The following is a 26213-nucleotide window of genomic DNA, read 5'->3' as shown; positions in this document are numbered from 1 at the left end:
CATGCCTCATAACAACACCTTGAAAACATTTTCTATCAGCTACAGAGCATTTTTTCTGTACATCAACCTGTGGAAATTGCAGCGGGCTGAGCTCAGCACTTGCTCTTGCCCACCAACCCTCCAGTGCATGTTGGAGGGTGCAAGCACAAACCCTGCTGACTCCTTGGCACTGACTGCCCCCTCCTTTATAGGCATCCCACTGCTGCTAATCAGTCACCCAGTAAAAAGCAAAGGAGCTTGTCTACGTGCTCGGGGTCGGGTGCACACAGAGTTGGCTCACCGACCTCCGCCGCTGGACGTGAAGGTTAAACACAAGAGCGGATATGAACTTTGGACAATCATCAAAGATACACTTGGTAACGGAGGGAATGTTTAGAGAGGAGATAAACATAACTGCGAGGAAGCTCAGAGAGGGGGTCCTGAAATGACTGCTCACATCGAGCCCCCCACCTGCAGGAATGCTACCCAGAGGGGCAGCACCACGGGGGCTTCACTGCTGCCATTCACTGCCTTTACATTGGAACTTATTCACTGTATAAGAGCTGCTTTTCCCACTGCAGCTACCCTGAGACTGGGCAGCATTTACACTGCAAGACATCTGCATGACTGCCATCTCCCTCCACGACCTTCACTGCTGCTGAATACACCTGTTTTTGTCCCCTTGTTACCACTTTTCTCCAGTAATTTACTGCTTCTGCTGGGACACGTGGTGGGTTTGGTCTCAAATTAATGAGAGCTGAGTGGTATGCAATGTCACAACTGCTGTTAATGATGAACAAGAGCAGCAGCCCTCAGCCTCCCTATGCAGGGCAAACCCACACCTGAGAGCTGGTCCATGTTTAGAGGTGCAAGAGTCACAATGTCGAAAATCAGAATGAAAAAAAAAATTGGAGTGTGTGTGTGAAATCTGTGCTTTTTTCCCTTCTGGGTTCCAATTTGTTTGGTTGTTGTTTTGTTTTTCTTTTCTTTTTTCTTTAGTAAAATTAACAAAACAGAATTAAACCAAAAAAGGTAATTAGGAAAAACTTAGCTTCTTCATTACTTATTATCTCACTGAAACAAATGTTGCCTTACACTTTGAAACTCTCAGCCACAGTAATGGGAGTGCAGAAGGTTCTTGACTTTCAATTCTCTCTCTCTTTAAGAGCAAACAGGAAAATGGTGTGGGTAACACACACATAAACTCTCTCCAGTAACTCCAGTAATGGGACTCAAACAAAGTAAGGCTGTCCTGAATGGCAGTGGAATAGGAAGGAGGACAAGTGTTTCAATCTGATATACTTCAATGACTTTACCAGCCTGAAAGCTCTTCCTCTGACAGAGGCCGTGTCTGGCACAATGTCTTTATCTGCTCCTTTATCTGTACAGAGGAAAGAGTGCCAGCCCATTGCTTCCTATGAGCATACGTCAGCGTGGTTAATCTGTAACATCCCTCATCATGTCTTCACGTACAATGAGGAGTTTACGTGATGCTCTACGTGTCTCTTCTCCTCTAACATCAACTCCAAAGGCTTCCACCAGCCCCAGCCACACCTTGAACTGATGCCATCGCCAATGCTCTGTGAGAAATGTGAGCACTGGCTTGCAGCAGCTCATGCTGCTTCCCACTTCAGTCACAGTCTAAATACTGGCTAAAATAAACAGGCTATGGCTCCTGTCGTCACTGCATCGCCCTGTCCTAATTCAGCTCTTGCCCTGGGAAACTCACACTGAGTCAGAGAGAGTTTGTCCTGAGCGAGGGTCTCATGCAAGGAGGAAAGGTTTCAACCTCCGACATCACCAGGGGACGTGCGAAGGGCAGAAAGTCCAGGGAAGAGATGAAAGGTTTGGTTTGGTTTGTGTGGCTTTTTCAGATGAATGAGCTTGGCCCCACAGGGAAGAGACAAAACTTAGGGACCTTACAGAGAACCTTTTAAAGAAGTCACAACACAGCAAACTGGTCACTCTTACTCAGAACTGAAACGGATCAGTCATGGAAGTAACGTTTGCTTGTGTGGTCCTTGATCTCCTGATTACCTTGCCTGGTGAGGATGTGTTGAAAGATGAGAGCCCTCAGCCAGAAAATCCTCTGGCAGCTCCTTGCCCAAGCATATAGAGTTTTGTCTTCCTCTCCAAAGGCCCCATTTCAGCTTTTTAGAACAAAATCAACTCTGGCCTGTTCAGATAAAAGCCCTCCCCTGCCATCTTCTAAAACACTAGCCCTGGAGGAACAGAATACACACAGAAGGTTTCCCTTCTGTCCTTATGGACTGAAGCATCCACCTTGGGTTTCCAACATGAGAACTACCTGTAAAATAGCCAGACTTAAAAGCACAGGAAAATAAGGGTGCTCCCATCTCCCTACTAGACAAGTTGCCTGGACAGAGAAATAGATTCCGGCTTGTGCTGAAAAAACAGCTCTGAGGAAGAAAACCATCCCGAGAAGTACTTTCAAGCCCAAATACAAGTACAGGGGGTATTTATTTCATTATTACTGACTGTGCTGTTCACTTTGCTCAGAATTTCCACTGCAGATGCTTTTTTGAAGGCAAAGGATTGCTGAGCTGCAGTGCTTGTGTTACAGGTGGCCAACAGTGTACAGCAGCTTACACTTGTGAATCTCAAATGGGTTCAATGGGATTTTAACTGAGGGATGTAACAAGCTCACATCTAAATCATACCAGGTGGGAAAGCAGGTCTGAGTCTCAGCTCTGATGATGTTCTGCAGAGAGATCTCCCTACATCTGCTATGTTAGAAGTGCTACAGCTGGCTACCACCCTGACATCCTTTAGGAAGAGGATCTGAGACTGTGAAAAAAACCAACTAACTACAACAGTGTTTACCTTTCCAGGTCATGGTTGAAATCCTTTATGGCAGGCAGACTAGCAGTTTCACGAGCTGTTGTTACCTATTCTATTTGTAGGGGATTTCACATAGAGGCATAATAAGGAAATGGAACCAAAGGAATACAGAGTCATCACAATGAACATGGTGGTTTAACTAGTCATATCAAACCTCACTGCATAAGGTAGTCCCTTGCTTTAACTGCTTGTAAATCACTTTTTGTGCTTGACTAAACATCCCTGATCCGTATTTTCATCACTCTGCCATCCTATGAATCCAGGCTTCAAATGCCTTTGTCAATAAAAGTGGTTTGGAAGCACATCTCTGTTGGCTGATGAGTCCTGTTCACTCACACCAGTTTAAGCATCCCAGAAAGTTGTGCAGCCAAATTCCCTCCCTGCATTCTCTGCTCTCCACCTGGCTTTAGAGTTTGGGATCCTGCACGCTGGTGGAGCATCTGCATCTCTCAAGTTATGGAATGACTGGCTGGCATTTACTGCCCCAGGGAAAACCAGTACGGCTTTCCAAGGCTGTGCCTAGATGAGATGCTGGGTGGTTTTTTTTGTACAGTGCAGCTGTTCCATTGTGTATTTCAGACAAAAAAGTTCCCATGAATCTGAAAAGTATGAAAACATTTTGCTGGGCCACCTACAGCAGCTTCCGCTGTGTGCCAGTAATGGGAATGGCAGCAATACGTTAATCAAACAATCCTGCTGAGCTTAATGTGTGGGGCGTGTTCTGCCTTGCAATTCTCTTATTCCAGTAACTGGTGGATGACCCAGTTATAGGTTTATGCTGCTGCTGATGATGATTTTTTTTTTCACTGCAGTAATTAATTCTGGGAATTTTTAAAGCCTGATGCATTGTTTTCAAGATGTTGAAATATCCTGCATCTCTACGTGATCCCTTAAATACCACACCAGAGGAGGAGTTAAAACCAAGCAACAGTATTCCCCTTGAATGAGCTGGTTGGTGCCTTGAAGACATCCCTTTTTTAATGTGGAAAGGGCAGGCTGTAATTTTCAGGAGATTTTAAAAAGGATCAAATAATCAGCAGTGCTGTACAAGGACTGTTCTCTTCCAAAAAAAATTCCTTTTGGATTAAATACTTTGCTCAAGCCATTCTAAACAGTGTGAAATAAAGATCACATACATTTTGACCTGCAATGTCACTTCAGATTAAAAGTATTCAATGTTTTCTTTTGCAAGTTCTGCTTCATAGAGGAAAGAAAAGGGCATGACAGGTGAAAGTGATTTTTTGGGGGAGAAGGGGCAGGTGAAACCATCATGCCCAGCTCCTGTTACCTGCTGCAGCCTGGACTGACTTTTGCTGGACAGTGAGGGCTGTTCCCCTTTGAAGCTGTTTTGTCTGATTCTAACAGGACTAACTATGACAAAAAAACAAGATTCAGGAGGAACTGCCATTATCCAGAACATCAAAGAATCATTAAATGGTTTCAGTTGGAAGAGACCTTAAGGACCATCTCGTTCCAACACCCCTGCTGTGGGCAGGGATGCCACCTATGACATCAGATTGCTCAGGGGTCCATCCAGCCAGGCCTGTGGGACATCCACATCCTCTCTGGGTAGGTAGGATAGATTTTGGCCAGAATATTTTCACCTAGATCTCTGAACAAGGCCATCTATTCTATAATCCCAGCCTTGCTTGGTGACTTACACAAGACTTGGAGAAGGTGTTTTACCTCTTGGAACCTTTACACTCACCTTTTCCCCTTTCTCCATCACCACCCTCCTTTGCATGGCTTCACTGTTAGACTCTAAGCTCTGCAAAGCAGGATGGATTTTCCATCATGGCAGCAGCAGTGCTGAGATTCAAATATGACCTCTGGTAAACCTTGTGCCTCCCCCCCAGGATGTTCAAACTGCCACTGATACAGCACATGGACCAGCTTTGAGAGCGTGACAAATTTTGGAGAAGCAAAGGTAGACCAGAGCTGCAACTGAACCCTTTCTCCTTCTGCCTCATAACAGATAACACAGAAATTTATTCATTCCCTAGGATTTACACTCAGTAGCCTCTTCATTGTAGCATGATGCACTATTAAGTAAAGATAATGGTGAATGCAACCGCAGGCAGTGAACAAACAGCTATTTGGAGAAAAGTCAGGCAGCTAAATGGGCCCTTATGAGGCCAGTGCCACTGAACCCAGGACTTGGATGCCCAATTAGCTCCATCACAGGCCAGAGAGTTGGCCCACAGCCTGCGTTGGAGGGAGACAGATCTTTGGTTAGTGCACAGAGGCAGCTCTGATCCCCTCTGTGATGCATATGACACACTGGTATGACTCCATTTGGGCTGACAAAGTGGGTATTTCAGCAGCAATACTAACGAAGCCTGATTTACCACTCTCATTTGCAGATCGCATTCCTACACTGTCAGCATCACTGCCCAAATTCCTCCCTCCTTGCCATGACCATCTCTCAGTTCTCTCTCCAACAAGAACACCTTACTTTTCCCCGTGTCCCGTCATCCAGCCCAGGGTAACCTCAGCTTTCTATACATCCCCTACTCTTTTCCCAAGCAAGCAGTGCCATGTGCCAGGGCTGGTGCAGAGCCACTGCCCTGCTGACAGGAGCTGCTGTGGGCAAAGACTAGGATGCTAACTGATGTCACTGCCGAGGGGTACATGCTGAAAGCAAAGGGGAGAGGAGAAAGGAAGGGACAGACAGTACAGAAAACATCAGGTAGGACCAACACAGCATTACCTTCACTCTTTCTTTTGCTGATGAGCAATAAGCAAAAGTTTTCTGCTGGGAGGATTATTCAAGCTGCTCTCAGAATTAACCCCATGGTGCAAAGGCCAGCCTGGTCTAGACAGGGCAGCAGTGGCAGAGGCATGATCAGCATCTCCATCCCCGCCCCTGGGATGCCACCCAGCTGTCCAGGGCAGTGATATCTCCTATAGCACAAACAGCCTTTTCCACAGAGGAGTCACAGCTCGATTCATAGGCTTTTGTGAAGGCTTATTCAGCTGAGGCTCATTCATGCCTCTTCAGCCACAGGAACTAACACTTCACTCCTTCCCCAGCCCCGTGGCTGTTGGAGGGCCATTACTGTTCCATGGGACCACAAAACAGACTCCCTGTCTCAGCCCAATGCCTTGGGCCAAGCAGGTTTGTCCCAACAGAGAGCAGAGACTCAAATCACCTTGTTCGAGCCACTCAGAGCCTGGGGAGAGTCTTGCACATGGGAGCAAGCACACACAGGAGTGGCTACCAGACTCTTCCTCACGGCAGCCTGCAAACCCAAACAACCATGGACCCCAAACTTCTCACACTGCTCGCTTTCTCTCTCCTCTTCTCTCCTCCTGATGTCAATTCCTGGTGCGATCCCAGAAATAACACGGACAAATTCTTGGCTTGCTATTTTTGGCAGCTCCTCCCACCAAGGAAGGAGGGAGATTACACTGCGGGCTATTCAGGCAGGCTGGCACGCCGGCCACAAACACGCTTTCTAGCCCGTATGGCCCTAATGATAAATCCTGGCCCCGCTGAACAGACACTTTTGGCTTCAGAGAGCGCTTGGAAGGGCCAGGGCTGTGCTAGACAACCCGCCTACATGTTTAGAAGGTGCTATTTATTTATTAAGTCTATTTAACGAGTAGAAATAGAGCTGCGTGGTGGGCACGGTGACCGAGGGTGACCGGTGTGGGATGAGAGGCTCCCGGCTCTGGGGCATGTTAAACACACACCGCCTGGCACCACCACCTGGGCTGCAAAGATAAGTAGCTGGGTGATCACCTTTTAATCTGAGCATAATTAGCAAGAGGCAGATGTCCACTGGCAGCCAGGCCAAAGCAAACGGGGCCATTTGCGGACACCAAGCCACAAAGACACCTTCTGTGCCTCACCCGGCGCGTCCCAGGGATGCAAGCTCGGGAATAACACGGTGCAGCGTTTCAGCGGGCTGCACGCTGTGCATGGTGCACGACAGCACTCACACCTGAAAATGCAGCTTTGTGTTGTGGTAGGTGGCAAATGAAAGAACATTCTGTTACTCTGGGTTTACACAGCGTTTACTACACCATGGCACCGCTTCTAGGAATTTGCCTTCAGTGATAACAATAATATCATTGGATTTTTCCTTTTTTTATTTTTTTTCTTTCTGAGTACAGTGCCTACGCACAGCTCAGAGCAGCGCGAAACCGAGAAACACACCAAACAAGGCTGGATTAAAGAAAATAAGCAGATTGTTTTTAAATTCCTGAATGCTTCAATGGCCAAAAACCTGACACAGTCCCAAGCTGAAGATGATTTTTATGGAAACTACACGGGTTCTTTCATGCTCATGCATAATGGATGGGTTGCACCCAAATGAATCATGCCAGGCCTAAAGTTGAAATGTTGAATCATCCCTTTCAGGGCATTGAACCTACAATTTGGTCCCAGAAGGTCTACCTCTTTCCCAGATGAAGCTTTGTTTAAACAAAAGAATAAGTTTCAACTTGGCCTGTTTAGATCCTACTCTAGTTCTACGTTTTTACAAACTCCTACACTGTTCAGACTTAAAACTTTTATTTACCTGATCACAAAATTTCAAGTCAGACACAACATTTGGATCTGGAAACAGCCAAGAATGTACCCAAAGAGGGTACAAAGCCATCTTTTGGCTTTGATCCAGAGCCACATCTCATTGTAGCTGGCATCAGAGCCAGGATTACCTGGGCAGCACCTCAAATCCTTGTACCTACAAATGAATCTGTAACGCTGAATTACAAGCCCTAACAGCACTAAAGAATGTCATCTGAGATGTTTGAGATCTCCAGAGTCAAACAAACTGGGGACACACAGGAGCATTACATCTGTGAGACATTGGGTCCTGCTGTGGAGGCAGGTTGTCACCCTGGTTCCACAACTATGGATTACAGTTGAAAACCCTTCCTGTTACATAAAGAGCAAGCAGATGTTACATGTCCTAGTCCAAAACCTACTTCCTAGTCCTGTCTTACAGATCTCATACTTTCTGCCATGTAACCAACTGTGTGGTGGCTGAAAGAACAAATTTTTGCTAGAGACCAACAAAATCCATGGAAGGAAACCCACGAGTGTCCTTATTCAGAACACAGCTGCTGGGGGCCTTCAGATGACAGGGTGGGAGGGGAGGAGAATCTGCAGGAGATGGCAGCATCTGACTCATGGGATACTGAAGTGGAAAAACTTCATTTCCTGATGAAAATCAAAGTCTAGCTCGATGCCTTGACCAGCAGCCACACCAGGTCACCAAAACTTAACACCATGCCTCAACTAGAGCAAAGACATGGGAACGTTTATGCTACATCTAGACATAGATTAAGAGTAGTCCTCTGTAAAATAGATTTAAATTGAGCCTACCATTCTCTAAATAATCTAGGCCCAGTGTAAATTACACCAGTTTTCTTCAAGGGGGACAGCCAGTAAATAAACCCCACTGTGTCAGGGAATGGTGGAAGATTCTGCCAGGCCAGATGGAGTTGTCCAAAAGGCTTCTGACTTGATGATTTTAGTACAAAGAAAGCCCAGATGTTTGTAACTGTTCATGGGCCAGAAACTCACAGCAGAGCCCTCCCAGCTAGATCTTCAAATATATAAATGCTCAGCATTCATAGTGCTTTTGAAGATGCTGGATCACAACAACTGACTGGACTGCCAGCAAGTAATTCTCATCACTTTATAAAGCACATTAATTTACCCAAACAGTACTACTCTGTGCCACAGCAGCTTTAATCCTATTGAATAGTGCACATGACTCCTGCTAAGACAGGCTGTAAGGACTTCCATTTTCCTCCTCCTCGGCAAATGCCCATAATGTTCCTGAATTTTCTGAGCTGCAACTTTTCACACTGCTTTCTCTGCCAGCGTTGGCTTTCATTATTTCTTTTAAATATAAACTTGGAGCAAAACCTCTTCAGATGTTTCAAGTTACGAATTGGTGGAAAAAATATAATTTTCTACATTAAAAAGAAAGTTTTGTGTGCAATGCGAGGGAGACACACAGAAGGAAAGAGGCAGGGAATAGCTCAAAAATGGCAATACTTTGAAACCTGAAACTTGGCATGGTAAGAGTTCCTGACAAAGTGTATGCACTGCTAAGTTTAGAAGAAATTGTGGTTGTAAAATAAATCTACGAACACTTGAGAGCACACCCTGGTGCACAGACAGCAGAGGACACTGTTTGGATTTAGCTGTTAACCCACAGAGGTGGCACGGGCAGCCCTGGGGACTGTTCTCTGCATCACAAGTAGCAACTGCAAATAAGGTCCCTCCAGGTCTAAAACCAGAACCTCTCGTATCTTGGGATAAAAAGAATAAAATAATATAAAATAAAATTAAATTAAATGCAATGGGCTTACCCTTCTGGTGCATATCAAGATATTTGATTCGGGGTGTACAAAACCAGACAGCCTTGAGTTTGGGCCAGTGAGCCACTAATCAGTAATTAATGGCTGCTGTACCAAACAACCTAATGCCTCTTTCATTTAAATGATGAAAACTGAGTCCAGCTAAACCTCCCCACTGCTGTAACAGTGACCTGCCATTCCTCAGCCATATTCCTCCTGCATTTAAATGCTCCCCATGTCATTCAGTTACAAGGGCATGCAAGGGGACAGACAATGTCAAGGCAGGCAGAGCGTAAATGGCTGCTTGGGAAACACCTCCCATGGTAGGGATAACATTCCCTCGATTAAATGGGGAAAACATCACCAGATGAGAGTCCCAGCACACCAAGGATGAGTAATTCCAGCAGCAGGCAGCAGCAATTACATTGGACACCTTTCTTTACACCAGGCCAGAGCTGGGATTTGTTCAGTTTTCAGTGACAGGTACAGCGAGCACCCCTGAACACAGAATGAGTTACATGTTCACACTTGGAAATGATGGAAGAGTTCAGGCCTTGTCCCATGCCCAAGAACACCCATCTGTAGCAGAAAAACAGGCTGTTCAACCAAGACCAGGCTAAACCCAGCACCAAGGGTGGGAGAGGGTCAGCAATCCTGTAAAGGATTGCAGCAAGGAGGAGAGATGTTCCTCCTCTGGCTGGGCAAAGGACAGGTCATGGAATTCAAACTGGAAGAATAATCTCTCATTTGAGACTGGGATTAGGACTACCTGGACAGATAGAGATATTCTTCTGTACACAGGTGTCCACCTGAAATTTGTAGGTATCTGCACAACACTGAAATGTGCAGATGAGTTAATGCAGAGCTAAGAGAAGCTCTAATGGCAGTTGGTGAGGTCAGAGAGCCAGTGCAACAAGAACAGAGTTTGTTCTTACACACCAAAGGTGAAAGCTGCACTCATACTCAGATTTGAGCTCCCAGGTTGCACAGAGGATGAGCAGGAGTATCTAATTTTCAGCGACTGTCCACCAGCTAACAGCTCCCCAGCATATTGGCTGGGTATTTGCACAAAGTGCTGATTCCAAGTGCTCACCATTCACAAATCTCACAGCACTGACCCAAGGAGAGCAGTTAGAAAAAAAAAGTAGATTTATCTCTATTTTAGGCAAGATAAAGTGCATAGGAGTTCTGAGTTTCAACGGCAGCTGAGTTCTGCTCATCAGTACTGGTACCTGTGATCTGGCCTCTACCCGTCCCAAACTGCAGAGGTGCTCAGGAGCCTTGCACACAAGAACATTCCCATGAAAAGTTAGAAATAACTGCAGCTCCATTTGTTTTTTATATTCAAAGTACACACACTGTGGTTGAACAACCCACTGCAGCAGCACCTCCCAGGGCTCTGACAGCCCCTCCTCTCCCCCCAAACTTAACCTAGGAGACTTTTCTGGATGAGTGAGCCTGTCTGGAAGGAGCCTCCCAGCCTTTGCCCTGCTGACTGACATTTCCAACAGAAGGTTCCATTTGTGTAGTTTGGGAGAAGAGCTCTCTGTTTGCCCACCTTTGAAAGCTGGACTAGAGCAATCAAACCCATTTCACTCGGGAAATTCCGTCTGGACACACAGACACGCAGAGGCAAACACAGGAGCAGGAGCTCAGCGTGCCCCTGTAAACACCACATTTCCTTCCTCACACACACATGCAAAAAAGTGGGATGGTTTTGGACACCCTGTGTTCAGAGAGGCCTTTCATTTTAGCTATCCTGGGTCAAAGGAAATAACATCACATGGTACCTCAAGGTGGTTTCTCTTGGCTTTTTATACTTGGAAAACACTGAGCACATTTTTATGGATCCAAGTATTGTCCAAACAGGCACTGGCATCACTTCGTATTAGTTCCATCATACTCTGTGCTGTAACCATGGAAAATAAAAGACCTCAGGCAGGGGGGAATGACCTGAACTTTGATCTGAAGCAAACCTTGCGCGAGAGGTTGGAAAAAAATTCACATATGCAAATTATTTTTGCATTTGTAATTTTTCAGCATGTTTTTTCCTTTTATTTCCCCTTCTGTTCTGCGGAAAGGCAAGAATAGCAAATCAAAAACCCCAAGAGAACTACTATAAAGTATTTTGAAGACAGCTTATTTGGAAGGGAAGTCAGGGACACAGCACATAAAAGCCTGCTCTAATGAGATTTCCAGTCCAATTTTGCCAAATTTAGGACATTTGCATATTGGGAATTTTACAGGCATCCAAACCGCAGTTAACTGAATACAAAACTTGTGCAATGAGATACAAGTTGAGTACACTGACCTTACACAACATTTGACTAGTTGAGAACAGGAGGTTTTGGGGAACATTTTGGTGTGTCAAAGAAGCCAGCTAAAATGGTTTTCCATGGAATGCATTCTCTAACTACAGAAATGGCTGCAACAAAGCTTCTCTGGCATCAGGATCCTGGCAGAATCCAAGAAGAGGTTTATCTATTTGTGAGGATCATGAGAAGATGCATCTGGGAATAAATGACCCTGGTGTTCAGGGCTGAAGCTGGGAGATGCCAGCAGGAAAATGTCTCCTTTGAAGATGGTATGGACAACCATCTCCTGGCTCATCCCCTGTAGAGGAAACGCCCCATATGGGATGTGGGATGTGAAAGAGGGTAAGAGGGACTTTGGTAACACCATGAATTTGTCTGTGTGGTGAAGAATGCTGGAAAACTGGACTACTTAGCTAATACTTCCACTCCTACATTAACGATCCACTGAGTGTTGTTCCTGACTAGGAGCTATATAGGGCAGGAGCGGGCCCCATCCTGTACTTGGTGTAGGATTACCTCAACATGACCATAAATACATTAAAATACTATATGCCAAATTATTGTGTATCCAAAACAAGCTTAAACCAAGGCAACTTTCCCACAGGAAACTGTGTCACCGAGTGATCTTGCAGGTGATTTCTTTGATTCTGCTAAATTCAAGAAAGCCAGGTGGGCCACCAGCAAGCCTGAAACAGCCAATGTAGCCTTGAAGCAAGGATGAATTTTAGGACTGACCCAGAGAGCTGGGACCACACAACATCTCTCTTCTCCCACCGAGGACCAAACGTGTGGCTGTGCTCCAGCTGCAAGGAGAATCATGTAACTGAGACAATACCAGGGAGACAAGAGCAGCCTGGATTCACACCATTTCAGCCAATGTGTGTTTTTGTCAGGGGACCAGTATCTCAAACTCACACCCCATTTGTTAGTCTCTCCTCTCCCACGGGAGCTATTCCGTGGGTGAAGCAGAGGAATTCACACCAAGTCTCTTGCTCTCCCTGTTTCCCATCAGTAGAGTCCTTTGAAAGGGAAAAATCAGGCAACAACTGGTGATGTACGTACAAGCGCTTCTGCCAGCATAGTTCTGCAAGGCAGGGATATGAAGAGGTGTGATCCTGCACTGATGGAGCTGTGCTGGAAACAGTCCCACGTGTAGATACAGCTAAACCAGTAAAAAACCCCCCTCACTTCTTTCTTTTTTTTTTTTTTAAACAGAGATGACTTGTGCTGTATGTCTGTGTCTGCAAAAAGGTATATTTTTTCCCTTTACATTCTGGCAGTACAAAGCACATCTATGTCCAGATGTGGAAGCATTTGTTGGGTGCAGCAATCTTTGGTGTCCTATTTTGGGCAGGTGTTCATGGTATAGCCAAGACCTCACATTTTCTGGAATAGATGAATGCAGCTCAGGATTATCCCTTGACACATCTCAAAACAGCTTACTGGGAAGCCATGAGGAAGGAGGGTGAAAACAGAGAAGACTTTCAGAGGTCTGCTCACATGCATAAAATGAAAAGCAACTGCATTTTGAAACCATGTTAGTCTCAAGAAAAAGCAAGTAATAAGTCTTACTGGGGGGTTGGTGAATGGATGGAGACAGTGCAGATGAAGAGAGAAATAAACACAGCTGAGAAAAATTCAGGTTTCTGATCAAGGGAACATATTCATGGAATATGGCGTGTGGTATTAGCCCAGCTGAGCACACAGCAGCAGCAGCAGGCACTGCGACCCACAACCGCAAAGTGAGCAACAGCAGTCCATAAAAAGCACATAAATAATTAGAGTTCTTCTAAGTAAGGTCAAGTTTTACCTGCTGCTTCTCTTCCCCTACCTAACAGTCAAAGGAGATTGCTCAAAATAATTCAGGGAGAGTTTTGTGCAGGGAAATCTCAGAGTAAGGTAATGAATTTGAAAATATTCAGAGCGTATGTGTTTACCACAAACTTCACTGCACATTAAATGCGAGCTGAGCCATGAACTCAGCAAGTCCTGACAGATTAGTTTGCTGCATCCTCAAAGTATCTTTCCTGGTGGGAACTGGGTTGCTGACACCTTGAACTGTTTTAAGATGCTGCTGGAATTTTCACATCCTGTCCCTCAACACAGTGGGTCCCCTGGATCACTGCAAGTGCTGCCCCTTCCACTTCTCACAAAAAGGGGAAAATATACAGCATTATCTGCAGATAGGAACTGAAAGCGGGGGGTATTTTTTTAAAAGATTCAAGGCAATTTAAATATCCCTCCCTTTGAGGCTGCTACACAAGTGGTTGATTTGAGGTGTAAGGTGGGGGTGGCTGGAGTATAATCATCAATTCCTCAATACAATGGACACATTTGGACATTTGACTTTGCATCATCTTCCTACCACAAACAGCTTTTCCTTTGACAGATTAATGGAAAAACAACACAGCGAAGAAGTTGGAAAACACCATGTAAAGAGAGCAGCCAAGATTATTATTGTGATAGGATTTGTACTTTGTATTTTAATGAAAACACCCTGGAAACATCTAACTGATCTCAGTCTCCCAAAGGAAAAGATTCCCATTTTCATAATTCTACTTCAGGTAAAGAAACATCCAGGAAAAATGAAAGCAGTGTTTAGTGGCTGGATCTTTATCATCCACCTTCAAGCATCCATGCTCCTCTAAAAGACAGCATAGAGAGAGTAACTGTTCTGCTGCTGGCCATTTCATACTGAAAATCCCAACAATTCCCCTTCAGCATGAAGACATCCATCAGAAGGAAAGTTATTTCAGATCTGACAGGCAGTCACGGGCAGAGGAGGATTGTTACATAAAGCATCAGTGGGAGTAAACAGGAACATTACTTATAGGCAGTAATGCCTCCATCTCGAGGGACCCTCACTGTACCACACCGGCTCTGGGACTCCTCTGAGTGATTAAATGCATACACTGGCTCCTTGGCAGCTATTCAAGACTTCATACCACACACCTGCCTTTTCTCCTGTATTTTCTGCCTGTGTGCATTTCTGCTGATGCTATCTGTCTCCGTCTGTGGAATTTGCACTTAGCACACGAGGGTCCCTTCTGTCAGCAGCCAAAGGATGGAGCAACAGACACACCCAGGCTCCTAAGGAGCCTTTACAATGTCTAGGTAAAGATTTCTCCACTTCAACACGCTGTCCCACTGCAGTCTCACACAACCATCACTGCTATTTACTGGTTTGGAAGCGCTTGGTACCCATTTGGCATTTTCCTAACAAAACTGTGCAAGGATAAGTGACCATAAGCATGCAATTATGACAGTCTCCAGGATGAGAGACTCCCCCACCATCACTAACTCACAGCCATCACTAACTCACAGATCAATAGCTGTGGCACAGAGTAGACACAGAAGAAACTTTTTGACCTTTGGCTAAGTAAATTTTCAAGCTCCCTCTTCGCTCACTGCATGACCTCTGCTAACAGCACCCAGCGAAGGAACCACAGTTCTATGTTGCTTTGCTGTCCAATGTTCTCATATACTATGCCCCTGAGAATGCACCCATCATCCAAACTCAGGCTGTTGCCAGAAAGGCAACATGATCACAAACAGCCTCTTAAATTGACATTCCCTCAGTCAACCCTCCCAGATGAAAACTGGGCTCTGTAGAAATAACCCACTTGCAGGACCTTAGACAACACCAGGCCACCTTCCCTTACAAAGCATTATTCCCTTTGTCTGGGCAGAACAGCAGTGCAAAAAGAAGTGAGTGCTATTGCCACTGCCCAAACACACTCCATCCTTTTAACTCATGAACTGATGTATTGGTTTTCTGTCTCCTTTTTTGTGCCATGTATCCTGGGTGACTACCACCAAACAAAATCACTGCTGGAATTGTCAAAGCTGGCTTTTTCTCCAGGCCTACATCTGGAGTAGTGCCTTCCTACTGCCCTTTTGGGAAGCATTACGTAGCCTCTTGGTTCTGTTCCCCAGCTTCTGTTGACATCTAAAGAGACATGCCTGACAAAGCCCTCTCCCTTACAAAACCCCATGCACAGGATATGTCTGGGAAGGAGTTAATTTTCTCCCTGGCAGCCTGTATGGTGCTGTGTTTTACATTTGTGAACTTGATCAGTGTTGATAACACACCAGTGTTTGGCTCCTACTGAACGGTGCTCACAGAGCATGAAGACCTTGCTTGCTCCTCACTCCACCACCCAGGGAGCAGGCTGGGAGGGGATTCAGGTGGGACCGAAGGGAGGTTAGTCTTTCCAGGGTAGCTGTTGCTCAGAGACTGGCTGGGCATCAGTCTGATGGGAGGTGGTGGATGACTGTCTTTGCAGCACTTACAGCACTTACTCCCCTCCCACCTTTTTTTCCTTCAGTTACTGAAATGTCTTTATCTTGACCCAGGAGTTTTTCTCACTTTTGCTCTTCCAATTCTCTATTCCCTCTCCCTGGGATGGGAGGGAATGAGCAAGCGGTCAGGTGAGTGTTCAGATGCTGGATAGGCTCAACCCATCATACCCTAAACCCCTCAAAACTACGTTTTTATACTAATCTTTACAGGACTGAACTTTTTTGTTGTTGGTGGTGGGTTTTTTGTAACCACAGCTAAATCCATCCTGTATCAATCAAAACCTTCCTTTTGATGTACCTCAAATTGTCCTGCATTCTGATTTTTTTCAGATCTCATCCCCACTTCAGACTTTAGAACAGGCTAATTCAAATAAACACTAATTAAAGCCATGTAGGGACGTGGGACACCTGTAAAGCATGGAAATATTTTTCGGAAGCTTTCTGGAGCTCAACCTTTGACATGTAGAAGGTAAAGCCGTGTGTTTGGGGCAGTGACATTTGGACTGGATTTGTATTCCCAAACCCTTCCCTGCTAGGAGCAAGCCTCCCTGACTGATTGAGGAAGCACAGAGAGGAAAAAGCAATCTCTGTCCATCAGTTCTGTGTGCAGCTCTCAGCCATGCCCATCTCTGGATTTTGTTCTCCAGTGCTGAAACGTTTCAGGCTGTTCAGGCAGGGAGAGCTGCACTTCTGGAGGCTGTCCAAACCATCCATTAGGCTCCTCTTGGCAGATAAATTGTTCTGCTTGATTCATGGGCATCACTGGTGTCTCTGAGTGGAGTTAACCAGAACGTAACTAGGACTAGCGCATAGTGCTGCGCAAACAACTAGGACCAATTTGATCAATACTGAAACAAACAGCAAGAATTTTATTCCAGTTGACATATAAGTTAATTGACTCCTGAAAAGCAGCTTTGTAGAGGCAGGGAGAACATTTCCACAGGTATGGGACCACCCCCAAGCCCCTCATTTCATACATGGTCTTCCCTATCATTCTTTGCAGCATTTCCAATCCTCATTTTCTTCACCAGCTTGTCAGAGCCACCAGGTGATTTTCACACACACTTTCCCTGCCTTTCTCTGCACACACAGTTAACAAAATCTCGATGTTTGGACCAATTGCAAGAGTTTCTGCACTTCCAACAGCTGCAATGACCATAATTTAAACTTTCATAGTCATTCTCCATCACTGGAGGTATCAAATTGCACTGAATTGCACTGTTCCTGAGCAGGGTCTCCATCAGACTCTGCTCCTCCTCTTTCTCCTGTCTTGGCCTTGCACAAAACTCTTTTCTGCCTGGTGGAATGCAATTCAAGTCTGCTGACACTCAACCTTGCATGAAGAGTCCGTGACTCAGGGTAACAGCAAGTGCTTCATCAGCAGTTCTCTCAGAGGGTACAGTAATAACCAACATCCCAAGGTGGACACACACACACCTATGAGCCCCCACAGTAGGAACTATGCAGTAAGTGGAGTAAAAGAGAGTTTAGTCACAGTGTAAGAGCTAGCCAGACTTGTAGAAGTGTTTGTGAGCAGCTCCTGAGCCCTCAAAAGCCAACCTCACTTCCACCAGGTAGAGGCAAATTTTGAGGACGTCTATTAAGGTTATCCAAGGTACACCCTTTTCCCTGCAGAATAACCAAATGCATCTCTGGCCTATCATCTGCAGTGCAAACACTACCCAAAAGCTTCCAGTGCTGACAAATATGTTCTTCCATCATTGCTCAATTGCTGTTTGCTCAGTTTAGCTCTGTGTGTATTATAGCATCCAAAGCCAGAGCCAGCCTTCAAAAGCAGATGAATCTGAAATTACCAACAGAGGCATTTTCACTCTGAGGTCTGGATGAGAGCATAAAATAATTGAACTTTGTTCCTGTGGCTTATGACATCATCTGGCCCCTCTCTGACTGAAAATATTTCTGCTCCTCATTCCAGCCCATCTGTTCTTCAGAAAACTCCTTCTCTCTATTTACTTGAAAAACAATTAACTGGAGGCAAAGGCACTCCCCCACCCCCAGAGGAAAGTATGTTTGTAATTAAGGGAAAAGCACTATATGTTTATTCCTGCTGGCGCATGTGCATGCAGACACACGTGTGTGCACATGCCTATTTTTAGCTACACTGTCAAAATCAGCCTAATATTTCACAGCAAAGGAGGTCTTCTTGACCTGAAAAACACATCATTACTTCTAATTAGGAAAAAAAGAGAGGCAGAATTGTCGAAAATATCTCTCTGCAGGGGAGACGTGCTGTGAGATGACGGGACTTTTCCCTGCTGTTGTGTTTTCTTTAGCTTTAATTTACTTTGGTGTAACAACTGAGCCCAGTGAAGCTCGTCAGCTAGCAGGGGAAGGAAGAAGTGGGTTAGGAGACCTTTCTGTGTGGGTTGGGAAAGGCATTTTGGGCCACCTCTTCAGATGATAAAGTGCACTTGCTCAACAGAGGTTCATCTCATTCAGCACAACCCTCACCTGCATTTAGGGTCTCCCTACTGCTGCATCTTTTCTTGCCCTGGAAGGAGAACAAGCTGAAGGGGTACAAACATTTTCTATCAGTGCAACCTGTGCCATCAATATAGGAATTATTTCCGCTTAGACAGTTGTAACAAAAGAGGTATTCTCCTCCTCTTTCCATCTATAGCAGGGAAATTACACATTCCCCTTTGTCTCACCCTTCCTTATTATAACCACTTCTGGAAAAAAAAGCCCCACAACACTAATTTACCACTTGTGGGACAGTGCCTGCAATGAAGTGGGTGTCCACTGAGTTTGTGGCCTCAGGACACAGCTTTAGTACACACAGCAGCAGGAGCATGGAAAGAGTTTCATTACACCATCCCCAGAATAACACCACCATGCCTGCCAGGTCACTGGGACACAAACACTGAGGAAATCCTACATGACTCAGGGCTGAGCTCCTTTGAAACAACGACTGCAAAGCCACACAAAAAAGGGTGAAACCCCCTTTAACGACTTCACTGCTAAATTCTCAGAAACGGTGGGCTCAGGGGAAATGCATTTGTACTGCTTGACAGGCGGAAACCCCTTGGGCAAGGTTGCCCCGTGGCAACTCTCTCCTCTGGCAGTGCAGGAAGGCTGAGCAGACCCCCAGGATGTGCCTCCAAGCTGGTAGGACCCAGCAGGGTGCACAAGCTCAGGTTCAGCCACTTTAATTTTCCCAGGGCAGGGGAGAGGTTGTATAAATTTGAACAGTGATACTTGGTCAAGTTTGTCCTTTCAGCCACGTCTCCAAGCTAGACAAGGAATTCCACCGTACAGGACATGACATGCTGCACAACAGCTCAAACTAGCAGGGTTTCTAGGTAGGGTTGGAGAAAATCATTCATACTTTGTGCTCACTGTGTCTCTGTTAAAACCCTTAACATCTACCTAATTTTGTTTTTGATCCACTTAGGTCTGTACTGGAACCATGAGTAGTTGTATTACAAGGAACTCCACTGACAGAAGTCTCCTTTGCTGCTTGTGGTGCATCAAAAATTGTATCTTTCTAGATACAGGGTCCATTCATGTGCTTCTGGGTTTTAATTCATGCTTGGTTACACTTGAAACAGAGAGGTTTCAGTGCAACTACTGAAAATATGATGGTATATAAGACTATAAACACGTGAGCAGCAAACCACTGAAGATTTCTCTTAGGAAAAAAAAAAAAAAGAAGAAAAACACAGACCAAGCAATTTGCTTGAAGTCTGCATTTCTGTTGAGGACAAAATGGGTTCACCGTGTCATGCTTTATCCACAGGGGTAGAGAGCAGAAGTGGTTTGCCTTTCTTCTCCTATCTCCTGACATTGTCAGCAGACCCGGCTATGCCCGCAGTGCATCAGGCAGACAGCTACACTCAGCCCATTTAGCTCCTTAAAGCAAAGTGGCCGTGCTTGCAACAAATTGCTTTTCCCATACAGAATGAAACGGATCTTGCAAAGTGTATCATCGGAGAACAGAGTTTAAAGAAGTGCGTGCCTGCAATCTGTAGGTATCACAGGTACAGCCTTGCTCTTATTACATGGTAATTTATTGGTATAAAAGACCTTTAAAGAACAAGGCCTTTAAATTTTTAAATCTCCTTATATTGTCAGTTTCCAGGTAAAATTATTTGCATATAGAAGTTGTTGTCCTTTCCTACTGCAGTCCGTAGGAATACAGCCCTTGACTTTAACAGGAGCAAAGCAATCTGGCAGTCAAGGAAGATGTTTTTCTACAGATACAACTTATTCAGGCAAAATACACTTCTGAGTATTTGAGCCTGAAGTCTCTAACCCCTTCCTGACTTGTGGCACTGAAGTATCACACTGATTTGTCCCATTTGTTTTCCTAATTCACTACACCTTGCTGGAGGGTGTCCTGCTTTACACAATAACCTCTCCAGTTTCCTGCACAGCACCTCTCTGGTTTGGTTACTTGGGCCACACAAGAGAGAGAGTAGGTATTTTCTCCCTGCTTGTTTGTAGGTTCATCTTCCTACTTGCCTTTGGAAAGCATTGCTAAACACTGACTTTTTTTTCAAGCTTAGCTGGGACAGGCACAACTGATTTCCTGATGTCTTGGCACCCATCCAAACCATCCATTAGCTGCAAGTTCACAAACTGATACATCTTCAGAAAGGCTCATGGGCAATGCTATTGTTTCTAAAAAGAAATTAACTTCAGGTAAATGAAAATAAGATTTACTGCCGGGGGGGGGGGGGCAGGTTGCATGCAGAAAATAACTCAGAATTTATGAATTGTCACCCATGAGACTCCATTCATGTGCAGTGACAAGGGGTTCTTGGATAACTCCTCGTTAAACTGTTTATGTGCATCACTCAAGGAGCTCTGGATGTGGATCACGTGTCTACAGGGCTGGGCACTACCCCAACATCATGTCAGGCCATCCCAGGCAGATAATCCTGATAGGCCCTGTATAGGAACTCCTACCAGCATCTCCTCCTCCATTTCCCTGCTGCCTGCTACTTCAGCAGGTGATGAGGAGTGTTTGTGAGCCAGACAGGCAGCTTGTTCTGGGCAAGGGGCTGGTGAGAGACCCTCGGGTCCTTTTCACAAGGTGGAGTCCTTGGCACAGTGATCACCAAGAAACACCAAGGTGACAATGAAGCCCCACAAATGTGTTACCAGGCAAGATCTTCCCATCCCGCTCTTTCCTCCCACTGGCTGCTGCTGCTGTGGGCTCTTCAAGTCCAGCTTATTGATACCCAGTAAAAAACACAACACCCAGACTTGGAGACCTGCTCTTCCCCCTCACACAGAACCTCTGGCCTTGCTGCCAGACCCCACAGTCTTCTCAGTAGCATCAGTCCCGAGCAGCAAGAGGTCCTTACCATCGTCACTAACACACAGATCCGCAAAGGCTCCTTCCTACCTTTGTTTTCTGTGTTTCCATTATTATTGACTTCCTCCAACCACACTCCAACCAAACCCTGTATTATTGCACTGCCAAACATGGAGTGGATTTCTCACCCCTCAACAGCTCCCCATACCCTCACAAACCCACACACTGCATGTCCCAAACACACCTTGCAGCAAGGCCTAGGAGCAGCACACCTCAGGCTTGATGTTAAACCAGACCAGAGGGTCAGACAAAATTGAGACCCATCAAATATAAAATTATCAAGGTGAATTCACATTCTCTTCCTGAGGTCAACATGGTTTAACTACCAGGTCAATTCTACCACTGACTTTGCACACAGAGATATGGAAAATGTCAGAATTTCACTCTTGTTCTGGCTATTATTTGCAGTGGCCAGTAATTCCTAATAACTCCTCAGAGCCCTCCATATAATACATATAATTGTAAAAATATTGTAGATTCACAGTTATACATGTGTAAAACAAACAAAAAATTATTTAAAATAATGTTTTAAAGTTGAGATTCAATGTCACAGACAAAATCCCAAATGTCCAGAGCTGCCTAGAAGGAAGCATTGAGAAGAGAGTATGCCTGAGCAGCTCACCTCCAAAACATGGGGGTTTTCTCCATCAGCTGAGCCCCAGCACGGTTTCCACTTCAGGAACAGAAGAGCTGAGCATCACACAGCAGCCAGAGGAAAACCAGCAATTCCTGGAGAGGCTGCCAGTCTGGAACTTGGGACACCCAGTTGCTCTTCCACTTCTTGTGCTGACATTCATACTGTGTGCTCTCCGCCAGCCACACAGTCAGTGTTCCTGTTGAAGAGAAAAGGAAAATCCATGTCTTGCTGGCTGTCTTGTACGGTAAGAAAAGCCCCTTGGAGCAGGACTCTCCTTCCCCCATGGGCCCTGCCCATCCTGGATGGCCAGTCTCAGAACACGAATGTGGATGAGCATCTATGTGTGTAGACAGAGACACAAAAGGAGATACCCCCTTGTACCCCTCGTCAAACATGTCTGTGTTTCCTTGGCAGGAGTGAAACAGTATGAGGAGGAGTCTGGATGTGTTAATAAAACACTGAAAGGAATCACAGTTACTAAAACAACTTTTTGGAGATGCTGTTAATCTCAAGTCTCTTGATTTACACACATCCATGTTCCCAGGAGAGTAGTCACAGATTCTGCTTAAAAGTCCTCAGCAAGTTTCACGTTGGCACAAGAACAATATATTTCGTACACATTATTACAGGCATTTAACGTCAAAATCCTGGTCAAACAAATGCATTTAACCAGCCCTACAGCTTCAACAAACCCCCAAAGGCCAGACAAGTCTGACACACAGCAAGGTGCTGTACCTCATTTCCCAGCCATTTCCAGAGCATCCCAAACCCCAGCTATCAGTCAGTGAGCCAGTCACTGCCTGAGCACACAGGAGGTCCCTGGGTCTCATGGCTTTGTTAAAGCAGCTTGAACACACATTTTGGGCAGGACCATAACACCTTACAGTACTTTTTGGGAGACAACAGGGAAACTTTGGGACAGCTTTTAGAGCCATCATTGGGCAAATGTGCCTCTAATACACACACACACACCTTTCAGTCAGCTTCTCTTCAGAAACTCAGAGATCTTGGCTACTACACTTTTATAGTGTAGCACCACAGTTTGGGGGTTGGGAACAGTTTCCCCCATTCACTCAGCAAGCTCACTGATTTTCCTCTTTGGTAGCTCTTACTCAAGGTTAAGGATTTCTGATCAGTCCCATCAGAGCAAACAAGACCACCTGAAGCCATGGGGAAAGGCAATGTAAGAGGTGAGCATTGAGAAAATAGTGGCAAGACTCTAAGGACAGATAAAGGAAAAATGCCTTGTTGGGACAGATTTTCCATGGGATTGCAGCCATTGGAGCAGCACTGGACTCAGGGGAACAGCACTCTTCACAAACCTTGAGGAAAAGGAAGGATGACTATGAGCAAAGGGTTCATATCCTTCCAAAACTTTTTATTTTTAGGATTCATTACCATAGCAATGTGTCAGGCCGCCTCTCCAGGTTAATTTTTTTTATCCTTTCTCCTGGGAAATTGTTCCTTATATCAACAATGCTCAAGGCCATGTCTCCATCTGGCAAGAATTCTCACAGCTTTCAGTGAAGCTACAACAACTGCCGGCAGCAGATCCGCTAAGCTCACCCTTAAACTTTGCTTAACTTCCTCTGCTGCCTCTCACCTAAAGCCCCTTTGGGCTAGAGCTGCTCTTCCTTCAAAGTGGCTCGTCCCTTGAAAGTACATTCAACTTTTCCATGTTTCAGCAAGGAAAATTTAACTGTTGTAGCTGCTCCTTTGATCCATCCCACCCTCACACAGTCTGGTATGGAGCCTCCTCCTACGCATTTTTGGACACTTATGTGAAGCAAGCACGAACCTCAAGCCTGCTGAGGTGGGGACCGGGTCTGGCAAAGGATGTAGTCAAAGAAACCAGAGGATTAACAGCCATTAGGGAACCTCAGCCAGGCTTCAAACATAAAACCCAATACTTCCTGCGTGGCTGAGGAGCACATGCCTGAGGGACAGTGCCCCTTTATGTGCTCCCAGACACGCCGTGTGCGTCTCGGGTCTCGAGAGTCCAATGAGCTTCATTCAGCAGGGGCAAAAAATAGACAAAGATGAAATCAAATATCATGACATTTTCTCAATGTTTCTAGTCAAACAGAAAATTAAACAGGCTCGGTTTTATTGCCAGAATGTTAATTTATGCATGGCTTTGGGGAAAGCAGGCTCAGGCACACACAGAAGGTCAGGTTTAATGCTGTTATTAGCTGTCCCTTCCTTCCTCCTAGAAAGCCTCACAGAGCTACTTCCCAGTCAAAGGGGGAATATTTAGCACAGAGAAGATGTGAGTGAAGGGCTAGAGCTTTATAAAAAAAAGCAGGGGCAGTTCAGATCACTTGGTGGCAGGCAGACTAGCAATGCACTCGATACTCCAAAATAATCTCATCTTCTCATTCATGCAGAGGTTTCTACATGTAACAGTGTTCTGGATACATGTACTGATGGGGTTTGGTAATGACACAATGACACTAAAATCTATTACTCAGTGCCCATGTGAGTTTACCCTCTTCAAATACCACAGGATGAAGTAATTAATAAAACACTGATACTGAATCAAAGTTCCAATAAAATAAGTTAAAGGGGTAGATATATTCCTACATCGTGCTCATTAAAGCACTTTAAGGGAGGGCAGGAAAGGTGGCTTAAAGACAGTCGCTTACAAATGACAAAACGTTCCTAAGTACAACCATTTTCCCAGGCTTCTCAAAATCTGGTTTTGTGCCATATCTGCACATGGAGGTGTATGTAGAGATCCCATGCTCCCCTTGGGCCATGGATTGAACCCCATGTTTCCCTACAGTGCAGAACACAGATGGAAATGTAGACTTAGCACTGGCTGCTCTGGTAATATGCATAGAGGAGAGCTGGGCTGGGCACAGTAGGGAGGGGGATTTGGGTAAAGTGCCAAATCATCCATCTCCACAGGAGCCAAACACCAGCTGCAGCTGTGGAAATGGATCCCCAAAACTGCCAGCATCATTAGAGGCAGAGGGAACCTCCTTCCTTGAAGTCACACTGCACAGAGCCAGCAACCACGGTGTCACCATCTTATGGTGGACAACAGCCCACGTGGAGGTTCCCCACTCAGCTGTGGCATTTCTGAACCAATTCTGGGTCATCTTTCCGAGTTCTCCAGCAACTGAAGGAGCTGGATAGGAAAAATGGGCCAACTGCAGATGAAATGTAAACCTGAAACTCTTGCTGGAAGGAGCACTCATTACATTCAAAGACTCACAAGAGAATTGAATGCTGTAATGATTTTTTACAAGTTTCAGCGAACAGATGCATTGTGAACCCCTCACAAAATCCCTCTCCTGAATTCATATTTACCAGCCCTTGGAACTGTCTTTTTCCTGGAAGATCAAACATCCTGACTCCTTCCAAGTAATTAAATGGATTTCCCTGGGAATAAATTGCAGTTGTCACCTAATCAGATGGTGCATTTTAATATGATGTTGGCTTTCCTGTGTTGAAGTATCTGAATTCCACAGTGTTTTGGTTAGACTATGTCACCTGCTTATGACTCAAGTCTAGTTGAAAAATTTAACAGCTCACTGGAAAAATTTATGCCACCGATTCAAGACCCATTTAATTTTTTTTTTTTTGCCTCTTTTTCCATATTTTGACTAGGGCTTTCCTGTTTTTCTTTCTTTTGAGAAATCTGAAAACTTAGCAAGTCACAAACATTCCTTGTGACTTTCTGGATACTATCAAATGTTTGTGGCCATACCAAGAATCTTGGTGTCCCTCAGCTTTGCCTCAAACCCTTTCCCAAATTAGATGTAAATTCTGAATAGAAGTTTCATCAACGTGACCAACAGCTTGTTTCTCCAGAATAACAGTGACAGAAAAAAAATCCAAATAAAATGAGCGAAGAAGAGACAAAGATTTCTGAAGTTATTCACTGGCAAGGACTTAAATTTTCCTGATGTGTCCCAAAGCCATCAGTAGCATCAGTGCTTTGTCACTACTGCAGATGATGGAAAAAGCAACTCAGGTCAAACCAGGTGGAGAAACTGATGCACTCACTACAAGACTACTCATTTATTTTTTAAAATTAGCAATGTGTTGATCCAGCAATCCACAGCTTTCAGTGATTTTAGCAGGAAGTAGAAGGAAACCATAGGAGAGGCAACAATCTGGACTGAAACAATCTGAGCCTTTGGGGATGGTGAGCTTCTTGGGAACGATCTCCAATATTCTTCCCTGGTGATATAACTCTGAAGCAACCCCATCTGGTAACTCACATCACTTTCACCAGTGAAATACTTATGCCCCAATATCCTGTGTGACCAAGCCCTGAGATGCATCTGGCCACATTGCATTTGTTCCCCAGAGAAACTTAGAGGGATTCAGTTCCTTGCCAGGAGCTTTTTAGGGTATCATGAACCACGTGCCAACTTCTTACTCACAGTGTCACAATATGAAAGCATTACCAAAGTCTTGCAGCACAAGCCATTAACACATT

At 45.1% G+C, this 26213-nt stretch overlaps 1 long non-coding RNA gene across 1 annotated transcript in view; it reads right to left on the bottom strand.

The window, feature by feature from the left end:
- The window catches only part of LOC126638755 (uncharacterized), a 98105-nt gene extending 76172 nt beyond the window's left edge, over positions 1-21933 (bottom strand). The window contains exon 1 of the long non-coding RNA XR_007628682.1: positions 21746-21933. This is a non-coding gene — a long non-coding RNA (uncharacterized LOC126638755). The remainder of the gene's footprint in view (positions 1-21745) is intronic.
- Positions 21934-26213: the final 4280 nt, after the last annotated feature.

This window comes from Myiozetetes cayanensis, unplaced genomic scaffold, assembly GCF_022539395.1.
Source record: "Myiozetetes cayanensis isolate MyiCay16 unplaced genomic scaffold, myiCay2020 scf18, whole genome shotgun sequence".
In the NCBI taxonomy this organism is placed as follows: Eukaryota; Metazoa; Chordata; class Aves; order Passeriformes; family Tyrannidae; genus Myiozetetes; species Myiozetetes cayanensis.
Note: the sequence above shows the minus strand (reverse complement) of the source record. Positions and strands in the feature narration are given on the sequence as shown.